This window comes from Syngnathus typhle, linkage group LG18, assembly GCF_033458585.1.
Source record: "Syngnathus typhle isolate RoL2023-S1 ecotype Sweden linkage group LG18, RoL_Styp_1.0, whole genome shotgun sequence".
Lineage (NCBI taxonomy): Eukaryota > Metazoa > Chordata > Actinopteri > Syngnathiformes > Syngnathidae > Syngnathus > Syngnathus typhle.
This window is the reverse complement of record NC_083755.1, coordinates 2,289,428-2,307,341: the sequence shown is the minus strand read 5'-3', so window position 1 is coordinate 2,307,341 and position 17,914 is coordinate 2,289,428. Positions and strand designations below refer to the sequence as shown.

The window sequence follows — 17,914 nt, the reverse complement described above, 5'->3', positions numbered from 1 at the left end:
TATATTATATTATCATTATATATAAGAATATATTCTCTGTTATCTAGATCAAGCCAGGTCTCTGTAAGAAACATGATATCTAATTCATCACTCGTAACGAGGTCATTGATGAGAAGTGATTTATTGACTAATGATTTAATATTGAGCAGGGTCGCTCGAATTGTTTTGGTTCTGGTGGAGTGTTTTGATTTCTGGAGCTGTTTCTGACGGATGGGTATCAGGTTTGATCCAGGGACGGAACAAACTGGGATGATAGGGTTGTTTATTCTAGGAGTGATCAGCGTTGTAGTCAGTGCAGCCGCCACCCCAAACAGCAATACAGCTGGAGAGGACGCTCTCAATGGTGCCACGGTAAAATGTAGTCATGACGGCCGGAGGCTATACAGTCATGCCATAGCATACAAGAAATTTAGGTTCTTTTCTTTAGGATCATCAGCCGAGATACCCAGGCAGACCATGAAAGAATGTTGATGTTAAAATGTTAGTGGAACTATCCAACTGCGCAGAACCGATGATCCCAAAGATTTGGGGTGAGACAACATTGAAAAAAAAAATTTCTTCGCTGACAGTGTCACTTCTTTTGTGGCTTAGCTCTTCTTCATTTCACATCTAAAGTATCATATTATTTTACCTTGTAGCTTATACTACCCCGTACATGCCATATCATGTCGCCCATGCAACTCATGCATGAGATGCGATCGCTGAGATATTTAGGCGATGGGTTGCTACTCCATTGTGCTCTCCACTCAACATTTCATATCACATACTCGTCAGATTTTCACACAAAGTATCTCGGCACAACATGTTGTCAACACTCTATAAGCAAGACGAGGTGGCCGAGAGGTTGAGGCGATGGATTGCTAATCCATTGTGCTCTGCACGCATGGGTTCAAATCCCATCCTCGTCGAAAGTTAATGTTACATTGTTTTACAGTGGAGCCTCGGCTTTCGAACGTCCCGGTTCTCGAACAAATCAATATTTGAACGAATAAATTTGAGAATTTTTTGCTCCCGATGTCGAACGAAATTTGATTGTCGAACCTCATGAGAGGACCCGCATGCCAACTGACTCTGTTCGTTATTACATTCTCGTTACTCTGAGGATTGCAACAACTCTAATCATGCCTCTAAAGGAAGCAAGTGGGATCAGTAAAGCCAGTAAAACACAAAGACGCTCCTAAAGCAATGCAACAGTGAGCGCTCGGACCAAATTAAGCTCCCTGCGCACTGAGGTCCACTTAAATTTTGGAAAGTACATCAGGACTTTAAAAATATTTTCTAAATTTTAGCGACCGCTCTGTCACAATAAGGCTAGGCACTGCAGTTGCGCGATCGGACAAAAATGTACAAATGAAAAAATACTTTAAAAAGGTGGGGGTTTTAATTTTTTTTTTTTTTTTTTCCATTATTTGTAATGGGAAAACATGATTCGGTATTTGAACGATTCAGTTCTCCAACAGCCTTCTGGAACGGATTGTGGTCGAAAACCGAGGCTCCATTGTATCTGTAATCTGGTTTGTATTTAGTCAAAGTCAAAGTCAAAGTCAGCTTTATTGTCAATCTCTCCACGTCACAACACACAAAGAGACCGAAATTACGTTTTTCTCTATCCCACGGTGACGAGACACATAACACGATAGACATACAAGTACGCGACACAATATAAAAACAAGAAGGCAAAAATTCAAACAATCAATAGTAAGAGTGATGAATAAATAATAAATAAACAGATAACACAATAAACTAGAATTTTGCAATTTCTGGAGAAATTGCGTGTGAAGGCGAAATGTATGAATAACTTTTTCGGGGAATGCTGCCGAACGATGTTGAAACGTGTTGAATTACTTGAGAAATGTAGAATATTTGGAGAATTTGTGGTGAATTTCAAAATTGAAAGTTTGGAATATTTGGTAAGTGGGAAGTTGTGGAATAGGTAGGCAAAAGATGTACAGTTGAAAATTGGAATGGGTTGAATCGGTTGAAAAATGTAGAAATTAGAATAGAAAAATGAAATTTTGGAGAATTTGGTTGAATTTCAAGTTTGGAATTTTGGTAAGTGGGAAGTTGTGGAATAGGTAGGCAAAAGATGAACAGTTGAAAGTTGGACTAGGTAGAATCGGTTGAAAATGGTAGAAATTAGAGTAGAAAAACCAAATTTTAGAGAATTTCGAATTATTGGTAAGTGAGAAGTTGTGGAATAGTTAGGCATAAAATGCATGAGCTAAATGTTGAAACGGGTTGAATTGGTGGCAAAATGAATAAGTTAGAAAGGAAAAACGCTGTTAAATGACACTGAATGATGTATACATGAAGTGGGATTTAGCTGAACCTGTTGATGTTGGGACAATACAAATAGGTTAAAAAAATTTGGAAACTGCAGGTGAATATGTACATTTTAGAAAAAGCAGTAAGCAAGAAAACCAATAAGCGAGTAAAAACAGTACATACGCAAGAAGTATTAGTCAACAAGAAACAGTCAGCAAGGTAACTACTAAGAATCAAATCTGAATCTGTTCTTATTAGGCATAATAACATCTGCATGACAACATAACGTCCACCAGGTGTCAGTGCTGAGCGACAGTTATTAAGCATGAGATGAACAGTTTAAAGTTGGAACATGTCGAAAAAGACATTCCTGTCCACAAATCCCATTGGAAAATAAGGATGCTGAGGCCAAAGATACTGCTGCTTTGACGTTGGGGATGTCTGGATAATCTGCAGTAAAATCAAAAACACCAAAAATAAATCCTCTATCCACATTAAAAGTAAAATAACATAGTTTATTTAAAAGTTGACAGAATTACATTGCATGTCTAATGAAAAAATATGCACATCTCTTGAAACTTGTTACAAATGTAAGGCTGTGTGTGCAATTGTTACAGACAGAAATGATTAAGACAGCTCATCCGCTATGCAACATATTTAGTTTCAGCGCCCTCTACTGGCAAAAATACATATTGCACTTGGGCGCATGCGTTTCTTCCTCTAAATAGAAAACAAACCTTCCTATAAACCAAAAGTTCTGGGGAGGCAAGTGCCACATAATGTTGATCTTTTATTTATCAATGTATGCAAACGAATGGTTTTTATGTATTATCTATCCATTTACCTGGTCGTTTATTACACCCAAAAGCAAATATAGCTTTTTCTATACGATAGACATCCATTGTACATTCTCATATTAACCTTGAGAGGGTTTAAAAAAATATTTACGTACCATCTTTGTCGTTGCCTGATGGATCTCTCCAGGTTCCCCCTTGCTTAGTTGTGCGTTTTTTCGTTCGTGTCCACCGTGTTGCTTAAGGTGAGTCAGTTCCACATGGACTATGGAAAATGTGAGTCGGCAGACAGTGCATATTTTCCTCACACTTTTTGACAAATCTATTTTCTGCTTCACTGTCCACTCGGCAAGTTTGAAACTTGTGTGCTTCTTTTTAGTAATACTTACCCCCTTGCGGTCGCAGTAACTGCCTGGAACGCGTCCATGCTGCTGAGTTAACTTCTGCAATCTACTTTGTGGTGCCACCGCACATGAGATGATCGCATTCCGTATTGTTTTCTATGTTCTTTGGACAGCGGGCCAAAGAACGCTACCGTAAATTCTATCTATCAATCTAGAATGGGAATACATGCGACATCTGAGCAACATTTTCAAAATAAACCATAGTATTCCAGAATACTAAAATAAAGACAGCAGAAGTTACAAATATCCCAAAGTAAGACATGGGTAAAATACCATTACTATAGATTAAAATAGATTAAAATCATATACTATACAATACATTAATACCATTAACTACACATTGAAACAATATATTTGCGACTGTATTTGCTATAAACAAAATAATAAACTGGGTCACCTGACGTTGCCTCTCTCTCTCTCTCTCTCTCTCTCTCTCTCTCTCTCTCTCTCTCTCTCTCTCTCTCACGTGTAACGTCAGAGTTCCAACTTGGTGTCGTGGAGCCACGCCAGCATCTCTGGTTGCAGGTCGAAGAGGCCGGCCTCTGAGGGTAGTCTCTATAGGGGGCAAATGTTGATGAAGTGGTGAAATATATTATCATAATTTAATAAAAATGAATAAAATAAACAATGATTATTTTGTGCATTTAACTTTAAACTTTAATAGTAGAACATTTTAAACAGAACAAACAATTTACGCGATTTACACCCCTAGTAAGTAGGTATGTAGCTTGGTTAGATATAGATATATAAACAGACAGACAGACAGACAGACAGACAGACAGACAGACAGACAGACAGACAGACAGACAGACAGACAGACAGACAGACAGACAGACAGCTGTATCTGAGACAATATCCTACAAAGTTGGTGATCCAGATTTTGAGAAAACTCCTAAAGCATGAATCTGACTTCAACCTTAATGATGGTGAGCCACTGATAGCAGTGCATCCCAAGTAAATAACAGTATTGATTCAATTGAGAACACCTTTGTTTATACACATAAAAAACTGCTTGCTTTAGGTACCTTTATTACAGTATTTTCTGTGGAGTGGAGCTCTACGCCACTAGAAGATGATGTTGTCATGTGTGTCATGGACAGCCGCTGTCCAAGTTTGACATGGAAAAAGTTGGTTTCGCGCCATGTGAGGACCTTAATTTCTCTTTGATCCTGTAATGAAAATGATAAATTAGTACTAGTTGTTGAAATGTATATCTTTACTGAGACACACACACACACTCTGACTCTCTGACTCTCTGACTCTCTCTGACTCTCTCTCTCTCTCTCTCGACACAATCAACAGATTAGCATTAGCAATACGCTATCGCAATACAACAACAAAAATCAGCTATAAAACTGCTCCTCAACCAATTGTTTCTTTGCAATTGTATTTGCAATACCGTAATTATTCTAATAATTATCGCCCATATTCTAATAACCGCCCTGTGTGTGTTAGCGATAGCATAAATTAAACATTGATACCTCTAATTATCGCCCATGCTGCTAAAAAATTCCCCCCAAAACTTACGTTTTCCTCCGCGACCACATGCCGACGTCATTGCGCAAGTTTAAATATGACTGATTTGACAGCGCGTTGAATGTCCCTTTTAAATTGTTTTTCTCCATAAACTATGATACAATTACACTCGTCACTCCGCAACAATATCCTCCTCACACAATTACGTTCTCGGGGCATGGGCTCGAACAAGACGATCGCGTTAATATGACGTGTACAACACGTGATATGCGACGGTAGCGTGTCGCATCGATAGAGCGTCAATTGACGCACCCTGCTGTTAGAGGTAGCTCAAAACAGCCGCTGTCCTCGTGTTAAGAACACCAGTTAGATACTACATAAGGAAAATATACATATTATCGCCCTTTTCAGTGCCCCTTGGCAATCGGACAATAATGGGTGATAATTGGAATAAATACGGTAATTTAATAAAACGGGTACCTTAAATGCACGGAAGACTTTGCTTGTAATGATTTTATACAGCCGCTAAGTGTCAGTGTCGAGCAACTGAATCAAGATCGCGATCGTATTTGCAATAGAAATATAATAAAACTAGGTCACTTAAATACGAAATATGACTTTGCTGGTAATGATTTTCAACATCCACCAGTGCTGAGCAACAGAATCAACAGAACTGTACTGCTTATCACTCATCATATTGCACATTTAGCAAAGTTTAGTAAAGACCTACTTACTTTTTTTCTGGTTTTGTTGTACCTTATGTGGTTATCAAGCCAGCCTATGAAAGGAAAACTAAATATGTCCAAATAAGTTGAATTTTGGTGGAGGAATATTCAATAATAATTGATCATAATTAAAAAAAAAAAAACAGTTGGAAAAATATGGGGAGAAGAAAAATTAAAGTATCTATTGAATTGATACAACTAATACATTTAATATAATGATGCAATACACAATTTATACACGGACAACAAAATATAACTAAGTGGTGAAATATATTATCATAATTTATAGGGGTGTAAATCGCGGGTTTTCTCACGATACGATATAATATCGATATAAAGAACTACGATACGATATTTGCCGATATCTTAAAGCCTGCTGTGATTCATTCACGATATATCGCGATATAGTGCTCTACGATCGATTTTTTTTTTTTTTTAATAAAAAATATAGAACAATATCCTGATTTATAACAATTCATACGCAAAATCAACAAGGTACTGCAAACTCTTTATTTAGGAAATTACAAGAGTATTGTAGTATACAAAGTGCTTATTTTAACACTGAACTTTGATGTCGTGTTTTTTCTTTAAATGTGCGGCGAGATTTGTGCTCCCTGAATATTTGATCACCGCATGGCAGGATTTACAAACTGCACGTGTCTTGTCCGTTGAGCCATCTTTTCTTTGGAATCCATAGTGCTTCCAAACGAATGACTTGAAGCCTAAAGGGGAGCAAATTTCCTCGTCTCTTTGGACACTAGCCATAGCACCAGCCCAGGAGCCGCGTACTAGTTGTCGCCTCCCCTTTCACGCGCGTGCTCTGCTCACAACACAACAACGCCGGGCGCACTGCTCCCGGAGAGAGGAAGCAAGCAACAATGAACTGGATTTCAAAATAAAGTCGCGTCTAATGTCCGAGGTCAAACACGGCGATATAAATCGATGTTTACCTTTAGCATCGATGCCAATAAATCGTAGAGCATTATATCGATTAATCGATGTGTATCGATGTATCGTTACACCCCTAATAATTTAGATTAAATTAATTCAATTTAATAAAAATAACTAAAATAAACAATGACTATTTTGTGCATTTAAATTTAAACTTTAATCATAGAACATTTTAAACAGAACAACAAGAAATACAAACAATAGAACAAAATATAAAACAAAATTACCACAAAAACCCCTCTGGGGGAAAATTAGGGCCCTCGGGGAATCTTTGGTTCCAGTCAACCAAAGGGACGCTTTTGGTGGCATTGTTGTCATTGACAAGCTCCACGTTGTCGCCTTTTATTTTGAAGGCCACAACGTGAAACACTTCTTCCAGTTCCTGCGCAAAGAAATGTTTTGACAATTTATTATGGGTTTAAAACACCACGAGAAAACATGATGCATGGATGGCAGACAGGCAGACAGATAAAAAACGTAAAACCTAAAACAATTTGATTAATTTCATGACCATAATCACAACCACAATGATTTTATACAGTCAGGGAAGCAAGTGAAATTGCATGTCTTCCTGATAGAGCTGTATCTGAGACAAAATCTTACAGAATTGGTGATCCAGATTTAGAGAAAACTCTAAAGCATGATTCTGACTTCAGCCTTGATGATGATGAGCCACTGATAGCAGTTTATCTCAAGTAAATAACAGTATTGTTTAAATTTAAAATACCTTTGTTTATACACGGGAAAAACCTGCTTGCTTTAGGTACCTTTATCAGAGTATTTTCTGTGGAGTGGAGCTCCACGCCATCAGAACATGATGTCATCATGTGCGTCAGGGATAGCCGCTGTCCAACTCTTACTTGGAAAAAGTTGGTCTCCCGCCACCTGAGCACCTTTATTTCCCTTTGATCCTATAATGAAAATGTCAAATTAGTACTAGGTGTTGGAATGTAGATTTACACTGCAATTACAAAGGCAACATGATGCCCTAAGGGACCTTACTCAGGTGAAATGAGAGTGTGATCTATATCTATATTTAGACACACACATGCGCACGCACGCACTCACACATAGTGTGAGAGAGAAAGAACAGTCAGTTTACTTTTTTCAAATAAAAGATGCCCAATGGGACCGGCATCGCGCGTGTCAGCACCATCCTAATGGGGCGGATCTAAAAACCAAAGACAGATTAAACATCAATACTTCATGACGGAGAGGGAACAAAAAGAGAGAGCGTGATCTTACAGCAGAGACAATGCCGTCTGTCGTAAACAGGACACCCTCCTCATGGCTGATGTCCTTTAATGCTCTGGTCATACTTAAAGGGTACAGCAGAGCTGTCCCCTTCGCCTCCAAATCAGGCGTCACCTCCATCCCCCCAGCCACGTAAATGGTGGTGTTGTGCCGGGAGAGGAGGACCCCTTCTTCCCTTCCCCGGCCGAAATTAATGAAGCGAAATGTACCTCCGACAAAGACGTCGGAGGCTAAATTTGCAAAGAGTACAAATTTGCACACACGGTGGCCATCACAGAGGGCGGCCACTGTGTTAGAGTGGGAAGCCCCAGCCTCCACCGTGCCATCCTCTTTCAGGACCCACCGAGAATGTTTCTCCTTGGTTTTCAAGGCCACCACTTTGGCCGTGAGCGCCGCTGGTACTTGATGGACGGTCCAAAGCTTTTCCATTCTGAAAAAAATAAATGAAAACAATAACTGATCGGCAGAGACGTTATTACCACAGCACTTATATGTGGTTTAATTAGTCTACATGATGACAGAAACTGATTTCATAAAAGAGCAGCCCTACCCCTTTGGAAGGATTATGGTAAGTGTGTATACCCTTCCCCAAATGGCTATTGTTGAATTGTTTTTTGTTGGTTTTATCTATCTATCTATCTATCTATCTATCTATCTATCTATCTATCTGTCTGTCTGTCGGTCGGTCGGTCGGTCGGTCGGTCGGTCGGTCGGTCGGTCGGCCGGCCGGCCGGCCGATCGATCTATCTATCTATCTATCTATCTATCTATCTATCTATCTATCTATCTATCTATCTATCTATCTATCTATCTATCTATCTATCTATGTATCTATCTGTTTATTTATTTATGTATTTATTTATTTATGTATTTATGTATTTATTTATTTATTTATTTATTTCCAATGGACTACTTCCAGTTTTGTGTATTTTGGAAGATGTTAAGAGTTGACTCTTTTGATCTACAATTTCATCCCCTACATATTTTGGAAGCTCATATGTTGGCACCTGTGCATTTGTTCCCACGGTAAGCAAAGACTGATTTTCTATTTGTTATAGTGAAATAAACATCTGCATACTACTGCCAGAAACGGTGGTTGAGAGTTGACTCTGATCTAGCCGCACAACTCGCATGATTGACAGCGCCACGTTTTTTTTTTTCTGGCCGCGCACTAGTTCTCAGGCTTTTTTTCCCACACGCGGTACAGATCAAAAGAGGTGTCCACGGCCTTGTTAAGGCGGCATCACAATGTTAGAACACGGATAGAACAATATTGCGCATTTTTTAATTGTACAATTAAGTTTATACAATATGACTCGGATTATTTGCTCATTTCGTTTTAGAGTCCGTCTTGATATTTATTCAAGACAAGATGTACATTCACTGTCTGTCTCAAAAACTAAACCATATGAAGAAATATATTGTTCGAGAGATGTTTACTAATGGATCCATTTTTTTGAGGACATAGGTATAATAGATATAATAATATAGATTTTTAAGGTTATAGGGCTCATTTAATCGTTTTACACTTGCCGTCGTGCGCGAGGTTTATTTCGTTTCTTTTTCTTTCCTTGAATTCCAGCTAGCTGTTCTTCAACCAAATCGGTACAATTGTTATTAAACATTGTAAGAAACGGACCTGAAGACGTCTGACTCAAATTCGAATTTGAGTCAGACGTCTTCACGCGGAAAAGTGAGGATGTTACTTAATTTTCACCCAGTTTAAAGTAGTAAATACTAATTTACACAGTAACACAATGGTCTACAGTACAACAATAGACTACAAAGTGTTTATAAATGTTTTGGGAAAATCGGATTTCGGATTGGGCTGACATTGTTAAAAAGCGACTTACCTTTTCGACGTGTGGGAAAGTCTGATGGGAACTTGTGTGCGCCCCAATATCTTTGCGGGTAGTGGGAAATTTCAGTTACAGTGCACGCTAAACAGATATGCCACATTTGCATATGCAATCGATAAAAAGAGTGTCAGACACACATTCGATAAAAAGAGTGTCAGACACACATATCCCTGTAAATTCGTCTGAAATGTGACTAAACGATTGAGTGAACATGTTTCAGCATTTTAAGATGATGTTAATGATATACTACGATCACAGTCCTTGTGAATTCCGATTTCTATGAACGTAACACAACCCCCAACTCCGCCCCCATGCATCGTTAATATGATATTAATTACACACGGAAGAAAGACAAATACTAACTGCTAAACACATCATGTGAAATGTGATTATACGATCGAGAGCTGTCAGTCATGGTGAAAACATATTTTCGACTACAATTCTGATCGCGATTCTAAATGTCATTCTCTGCGGCCAGATGTCGTTCACCAAATATAAATTGGGAATTACTACGTGGTGAAATACATGGGCATATGAACATAATGAATTAGTATTCTTAAACGAATAAATGTCTGATTTGTGTATTTTGTAAGTTGCTGAATGTTGACTCTTATCTAGCAGCGCAAATCTGCGTGTACGCGACTTTTCTAAAATTTAGAAAAGGTATGTAGACGCAAATGTCTAGTAAATGAAATGTGAGGATATTGGAATACTTAATTAATTTTCACAAAGTTTAAAGTGGCGAGTAATAATTTCCACTGTAACACAGAAACGCAATTGTTTACAGATTACCGGCCCTGATTGGCTACCATAACGCTGCCTTAGCAACCGCTCACATAATTGGGCGCTGCCTTAGACAACCGCTCACGTAATTGGGCGCTGCCTTAGCCAATCGCTCACCGATTTATTACGTTAACCCGGAAAGTCCTGATTTTGGGACGAAATAGTTTTTTTTTTTTTTTTTAATCAAAGAAGTAATACAAGAAATAATATAAATAACCTTCAGAAACTCTGAAAAAGTATGATAAATTGGGCTTGACTCGAAAGTGTTCAAATTCATGTTTAAATATTGGAAACAAAATATAATAAATCACACACGAGAAGAAAAAAAATTGTGCTTTTTGGGACGAAATACAGTTTTTTTTAATCGAATCAAAGAAGTAATGATAACTTTCAGAAACGCTGAAGACATACAAATAAAAACATATCAAGTATTTTACTGATTCAATAGATAATAAACATAAAAATGATTAACGACAACGAACAAAGACTTGAATGAGTTCAAACTTATGTTTAAATATTTTCGGACTGAATACAATGTTGATGGTTTTTTGCTGAATCAAACATGTAATGCTAGAAATAATGTAGATAACTTTTAGAAACTCTCAAGAAATAACAAAAATAATAATTAATAAACATAAAAATGATAAACGACAACAAACAAAGAACAAGAACAAACAAAAACAGAAAACATATCAAATGTTTTACTGATTAAATAAATAAACACAGTGATGATAAACAATAATGAATTAAGACTTAAATGTGTTCAAATTTTCGTGTAAACATTTGACACACTAAACATAATGAACCAAACGCAAGAAAAGAAAAAGTGTGCTTTTTAGGACAAAAATGCAGTATGATTCTTTTTCCAGCTGAATCAAAGACGGCAGTGGGGCAAAAATATGCCATAAAGGAAGTCATGCTTGTGCATGGGGATGCTATTTTGTATTTTGAATGTTATGCACTGGGTAGCACGTCCGCCTCACAGTTAGGAGGGTGCGGGTTCGATTCCACCTCCAGCCCTCCATGTGTGGAGTTTGCATCTTCTCCCCGGGGTGCGTGGGTTTTCTCCGGGCACTCCAGTTTCCTCCCACATCCCAAATACATGCTTGGTAGGCCGATTGAAGACTGAAGTGCACACCCGCGACCCCGTGGGGACTAAGCGGTTCAGAAAATGGATGGATGGATGTTATGTTAATTTCAGTGTTGTTTTTTAAGAGTTTAAGTGGAACATGATTGTAGACGCTGTTATACAAAAGATAATGCAAACATAATGTGAGGCAAATATATAATAAATAAATAAATAAATAAATGAAAAAATAAATAAATAAATAAATAAATGAGAACAGAAAACAGACTGTATCTGAGGCTTAGTAGAGTAAAATCAGAGGCTTCCGACTGTTAAAGGCCAAGCTGTTCTTTGTCAGCATTTCTGGATGCGTGTAAAACCACAGGCAAGACCCAAGAACATACTAAAAAAAACATGAAAGAGGTGTTGAGGAAAAGGAGGAAAATGCTTCATGAAAATGTTCCTTGTTGGTTACTCACAGAAGAATCAGAAGAAGTCCTGTGTGTTACCATGCTGGTTTGCGAGTTTGTGTTTCATGATGCTGGCCTCCCTTGTACAGGTTTTTTTTGAAAGGCTTGGCTCTCCCTGTGCTATAATATAACATCATAATTAATTCATATTTAAAAATCACATTACAATACAGTCATACATCAAGCATATGTACAACTTGTGTCCATCTTGAGTGAATGATATGAACACATTCAATTTGGAATGACAATTACTTACGTGTTGCTTGGAGTCAATAGAAAAGGAGAATAACACTGGTCCCATGGATCTTCTTAAAATTTCGGTCATTTTTTTGGCGAGACAGGCCAGGTCTCATCAAGGCTGAGTACCAAGGTGGCCAAGGTGGTCTAGACATGTGGAGCCACACGCAACATAAAAAACTGAAGAAGAAAAAACATAGAGGTGGTTGAGGACACGAGTTGAAAAAGACATTCAAAATTAAAGAGAGTGTTTTGTGACAATAGTCAATAATAATTGGCTACTTACAGAGGAATAAGAAGTCCTGCTTCTTGCCACCATCTCTCTCTCTCTCTCTCTCTCTCTCTCTCTCTCTCTCTCTCTCTCTCTCTCTCTCTCTCTCTCTCTCTCTCTCGTGTATCATCAAAGCTCCAACTTGGTGTCGTGGAGCCACACCAGCATCTCTGGTCCCAGGTCGAAGAGGCCGGTCTCTGAGGGTGGTCTATAAAGGGGGCAGGTGTTGATGATGTGGTCGGCTGTCTGCTCGGGAGCGCCGCACTCGCATGCCGCACTGTCCGCCAGTCCCCACTAGACATGTTGAAGCGCCCAACACCAGTTCTTAAGCGGTTCAGTGTGGTCCACTGCTGGCGAGGTAGTTCGTCTCCTCCTATGGCGCCGTCTCCTGGTTCCCAGACATAACGGTGCATGAGGGAGGGGCCAGCTGCCTCCCACTCCAGCTTCCAAGCTGCCACCAGCCAGGCATCTCTGGAGATGTCTTCAGGGATGGAATTGAGCATCTCTTGTGCTGCCATGTTGTAGGGGTGGCGTGCCTTGAGTCTGCTTGGGAGTCATTGGTCCATGATGAATGTTTTTGCATGCTCAAGGTCTTTGTGGAGAAAAAAGGACAATCCAGCTAAATTGATTGAAAATGTATGATTCTACAGAGGGCTTACACAAGCTTAACTATAAATTACAACATGTTACAATGTTATAATTACATTACAATAAGGTGATATGTCATGCCTACCTCTGGCCTCCATTCTGGGATGAACTGCTTTCGCCAGATAAAAACTGTTAAAATACAAAAGAGTGAATAGCAGCATTTACTGTCTTTAGAAAGAGAGGAAAAAACATGTTTCATGACGAGCAACTTACCTCATCTGTTTTCTGTTCTCGCCTGGTGATTATGACATTCAAAAAAATTCAAAATAAAAGTTCAAAACAATTAAAAAATTAAAATGTAAAAGGCCTTCCCTTAACTCATCTTTAAAATTAGATTGTAAAATAAAGGTTTAAAAGGTTAAAATTTGATTGTAAAATAAAGGTTTAAAAGGTTAAAATTTGATTGTAAAATAAAGTTTTAAAAGGTTAAAATTTGATTGCAAGATAAAGGTTTAAAAGGTTAAAATTTGATTGTAAAATAAAGGTTTAAAAAGTTAAAAAGTCTCCTCTCAACCATAAGTTAATTTAAAAAGTTAAAAAGTTAACAAGTTAAGAGTTTTAAAAGTTAAAATTTTAAAAAAATAAAAGTAACATTTTTAAAAATTAAAACGTTAAGTTAAGGGAAGGCTTTTTAAAAATAAAAAGTTGAGTTAAGGGAAGGCTTTTTAAAAATTAAAAAGTTGAGTTAAGGGAAGGCTTTTTGAAATTTTAAAAAGTCTTTGCCTTCCCTTAACTCAACGTGATTCCTCACCGACCCCCAACCACTATTCCATCTCAACCTATAGGACTATCTTCCCACCATAGACATGAGGTCCTATCTGCAGGTTTCTTTCATTTGTCATTTTGAGCAACCTTCGCCCCAGATCCCATCTCACCTAAAGGCAACAAATCACCCACCACATCCCACCACTAATATTATACACTTACGACAACGTTCACGTTCTGATTTCCATCCTTTCTGCAAATGCTGAACCACATGATTTAGCTGTGACTTACCTTTCAGTGGCCAAAACACAGAAAACAGGATTGTGATAGCTGTAGTACGTTTGCAAGACACCTGAATGAAGAGCACACTGAGGTCGAGAGACAAAAATTAAGTCAAGCAATGTGTTTTTGTCAGTGGTAGCAGTGGTTATGAGTTGCGTGTAACCTGTTGAGCGAAACAAATCGAGAATGGGCTTGAATGAGGCAGATAGCATATCTTCATTAAAATCTCCACATACCAAGATCTGATGATGGTCCATTATTTCAAGGTACCGCAAGAGATTTCCCAAGCTTGGCAGAAAAGTGCGCAGACTGTTGCCTGGAGGCCTGTAAACGGCAGCAATCAACACATTGAGGGGAGCTTCAAGTTTCACCACAACAAATTCAATGTCGGTCACACCCTGTATGTATTTCTTTTCCTGGGCTGCAATGTGACTTTTGACACAAATACCTACGCCGCCACCAAGTTTTGTTGCCAAGTCAGGACAGTTTGTGTAAGAATCTCTTCGGTTCCTGTGAAACATTGTGAAGCCTTCCAAGCAGGCACGTCCATCAGCCACAGATCCTTGAAGGTGTGTCTCTGTGAAGCACAAAACATCAGCAAAGTGCAGCTCGTGGTGGCACCTGATGTCCTGCACATGACAAGACAGCCCTTCGGTGTTATGATGGACGACAACCAGGTGATTTGCTCGATCTACCGACGGCATCACGTGAAGGAGTGGCATGACGCTCTCCAAAGAATCCTCTGCCATCTCAGCAAGAGCAGCAGTGATTTCTGGATTTGCATGAAGTCTTCTCTCGTCCATATGCAGAATGTGCAGACCGCTGAGCGAGGTCACTCTACTCAGAGCTACGTACCCCATGCCGTGTTCGAAAACGCCTTTCAGCGAAACAGCAGCCTCTGATGTTGTCATGCCTTGTACCTTGTGGATCGTGCAGGCAAAAGCAAGCTTGATGGGAAACTGTCGGCGCGTCACTCCAGGCTTTTTCAGCTTCTCCTCCTGTCTGTCAATGTACACACGGTTAGCGGCACGCGCTGTGTTACTCACATGATCAAGTTCCAACCCAACTTTCTTTACGCGGGCTTCATTCGGATAGTTGACCAATTCCACAATTTTTCCAAACGTCCCGTTGCACAGACCTGCTTGAACATCAAAATTACGCGTGAGCATAACACGAGCACCGAGGGCAACTCTGATCGAGTCCGGGAGCTCGCTCTTAGCGCCTTGCACAGGGAAAGTTTGCCTCGCCATTCTGCCGGTTTGTTTGTCCTTCTTGTAGTCATCTGCATCAATTTGTACAATGTCCTTATGAAGCAGATCCAGCATCGCAGAGTTATGGCCATCTACCTGTTTATTGGTGGCAAAAACATGCAGAATATGACTTGGACACATTTCTGGAGAAGTGTACCTCGTAGCAAGAAGAGCTCTGTCCAGTTCCGAAAGTTCATCAGACTTTTCTTTCACCCGGAGTCGGTTCAGCAGTTCGGCAAAGGCAACATCGTCTTTCTGCCTCATGATGGCGGTGAGCGTGATCTTTTTGAAGTTGTCACGCCAATGGTCCAGCCGAGTGGGATCGTACACGCATAGCGGTTTGGACTGTCTCACGGGAGGGAGCTGAAAGAAATCTCCAACAGCAAGAACAGACATGCCACTAAAAGGTAAATTGATGCCTTTGATTTGTATCAACCTGGCATTCACGTAGGCAAAGAGGTCTTTGGACACCATGGAAATCTCGTCGATGATGAGTATTTGGGCGATCGACAGCTCGGCTCTGACTTCGTCCAGTTTATTGCCCAGGCCGTGGTACGGGGGTTTGAGACTTCTCGGCAGTTTGAGCAGACAATGCAAAGTTGTCCCAGAAATGTTGAATGCCGCCGTGCCAGTGAAGGCTGCGAGAACGACCGTCTGTTTGGAATTGTCGGCCTCCTCAGCCAGTCGTGGTAGTCTTTGCAGTATTTTGGTAGCCTCGGTGTAGATACACTTAATGAGATGCGATTTGCCGGTCCCGGCGCCACCGTTGATGTGGTAGAAGAACTGCTCGATGGGCTTTGAGCTACACACACGTTTTATGCACCAATCTCTGACCTTGTAGAAAACAGACGCTTGCTTTTGGTTCAGGTTCCGATACATGTCACGTAACACTGCGGGATCGATGGCAGCAGCTTCTGTCGCAATGGAAATTTCAGACGTTTCTGACCTTACGTTATAGTCCGGGACATTGTCCTCCACGTTGTCATTTGGTTCATCTCTTGCGTTGTTTTCCTCAATGCATTCGAGTCTTTGCAACTCGCTCTCAGGAGCCAGGTGGCACCATTCGTTTATGACGAGCCCGCTCTCCTCCACCTCTTGGATGGCATCGTCAATGTCTTTACTGTGCTTCTCATACCTTTCTCTGTTCCTGTTGACAATTTCGCACACACGCTCCACAGAGTCGTTATATGGTAACTGTACACAGGCATGATCATGAAACAACTGATATGAGGGACAGCGTTCAGATTTTAACTGGCAATTAGCACGATGAGGCAGGTACAGCTTGAGCAAGGAGCAGTAATATTCCTCTGGATTCTTTTGTTCAGAGAATTTGCAGTATTTGATGACCGCAGCTTTTTCTTTTCTTTTCTGGACAAAGCCCATGTCGTTCAGCAGAGGCAAAACATTTTTGCCTTTTACCTGTTTTCCATAAACAATTCTGCATGTTGATGCAAAATCGGCCAAGCACATCACTTCAAAGTCCTTCGTTTGGGGTCTGCTTTTATATTTGTCTGGCAGGCCAGTCATCCACACTTCATGAGACTCCTGCGTTTTGCCCTCAAGGAGCGAGAGAGGATAACTCATTTTCAGCGGATTGTCACTCGTTTGTACAAATACCACACTGCGAGAGGACTGTTTCATATGCAAGCCGCACGCGCGTGCGACACACTCCTGAGCACTCACTTCTCTTTTCTTTGAGTACGCTTGCATGATTTGTTTCATTTCATCGCTCTCATTGACATTTTCATTGCGTGAGTTTTCAATAACAGACTTCAGGTATTGACTCAGACCGTGTTCAGCTTTGCTGATGTAGCTGCAGATGTATGAGATGCACGAAAAGGCATTCAGAATGTACTGGATGTCCAAGTTGGCATCCCAGGCAAGAAGCAAATGGCGGTTGTAGTTGTTCACCCAGCAGTCTTTTGGATCTCGCTTGAGCACAACAGAACTCTTTGAGGCGGTCATGTACAAACATTCCACGTACTCGGCGTCAGTGAGCTCGCATTTAGCCAAAAGCTGCGGCAAAGTCAGGGATGAGGTTTCGGGTTCATTCAGCAAACGCTGCACACGAACAAGCTTGTCATTTGCCACCACCTGCTTCTCCTTGTGTTGATCTTGATTTTCACAGGCTACAGGTGTGATGATCATTGTGGTTTCGCACGGTGGTCTGGGAAAACCAAATCGGCAGTTTGCACCTTGGTGTTTGACGCACGTTTTGGTGTGACCTTTGCTGTGCATCTGAACTTCTGTGACTTTTTTATACAACTCGGGTTCCTTTTCTGGGTCCGGCAGCTGAGCCGAGATGTAGCGGGACACAAAATCGCAGATGGCTCCTTCTGAGGCTTCCTCAAATACAGGGGCATCTTTAACCCATATGAGGCAATGAATGTGAGGACTTCCTCTGTGCTGAAACTCCAATCGGTAAAAGTAGTCGACGACTTCACCAATCGGTCGTGCCGGAGAGAGGATCAAAT

The 17,914-nt window shown here is 40.1% G+C and overlaps 1 long non-coding RNA gene and 1 other non-coding gene across 2 annotated transcripts; one reads left to right on the top strand and one right to left on the bottom strand.

Moving 5' to 3' along the window:
• Nucleotides 1–826: 826 nt before the first annotated feature.
• trnas-gcu (transfer RNA serine (anticodon GCU)) lies at nt 827–908 on the top strand. The gene has a single exon. It is a non-coding gene; the product is annotated as a tRNA-Ser (tRNA).
• Nucleotides 909–2,381: 1,473 nt separating this feature from the next.
• LOC133143269 (uncharacterized) lies at nt 2,382–3,897 on the bottom strand. Its single transcript, XR_009710392.1, has 2 exons — nt 3,218–3,897; nt 2,382–2,715 (listed from the first exon to the last, which is right to left on the bottom strand). It is a non-coding gene; the product is annotated as an uncharacterized LOC133143269 (long non-coding RNA).
• Between the last annotated feature and the right edge of the window lie 14,017 nt (nt 3,898–17,914).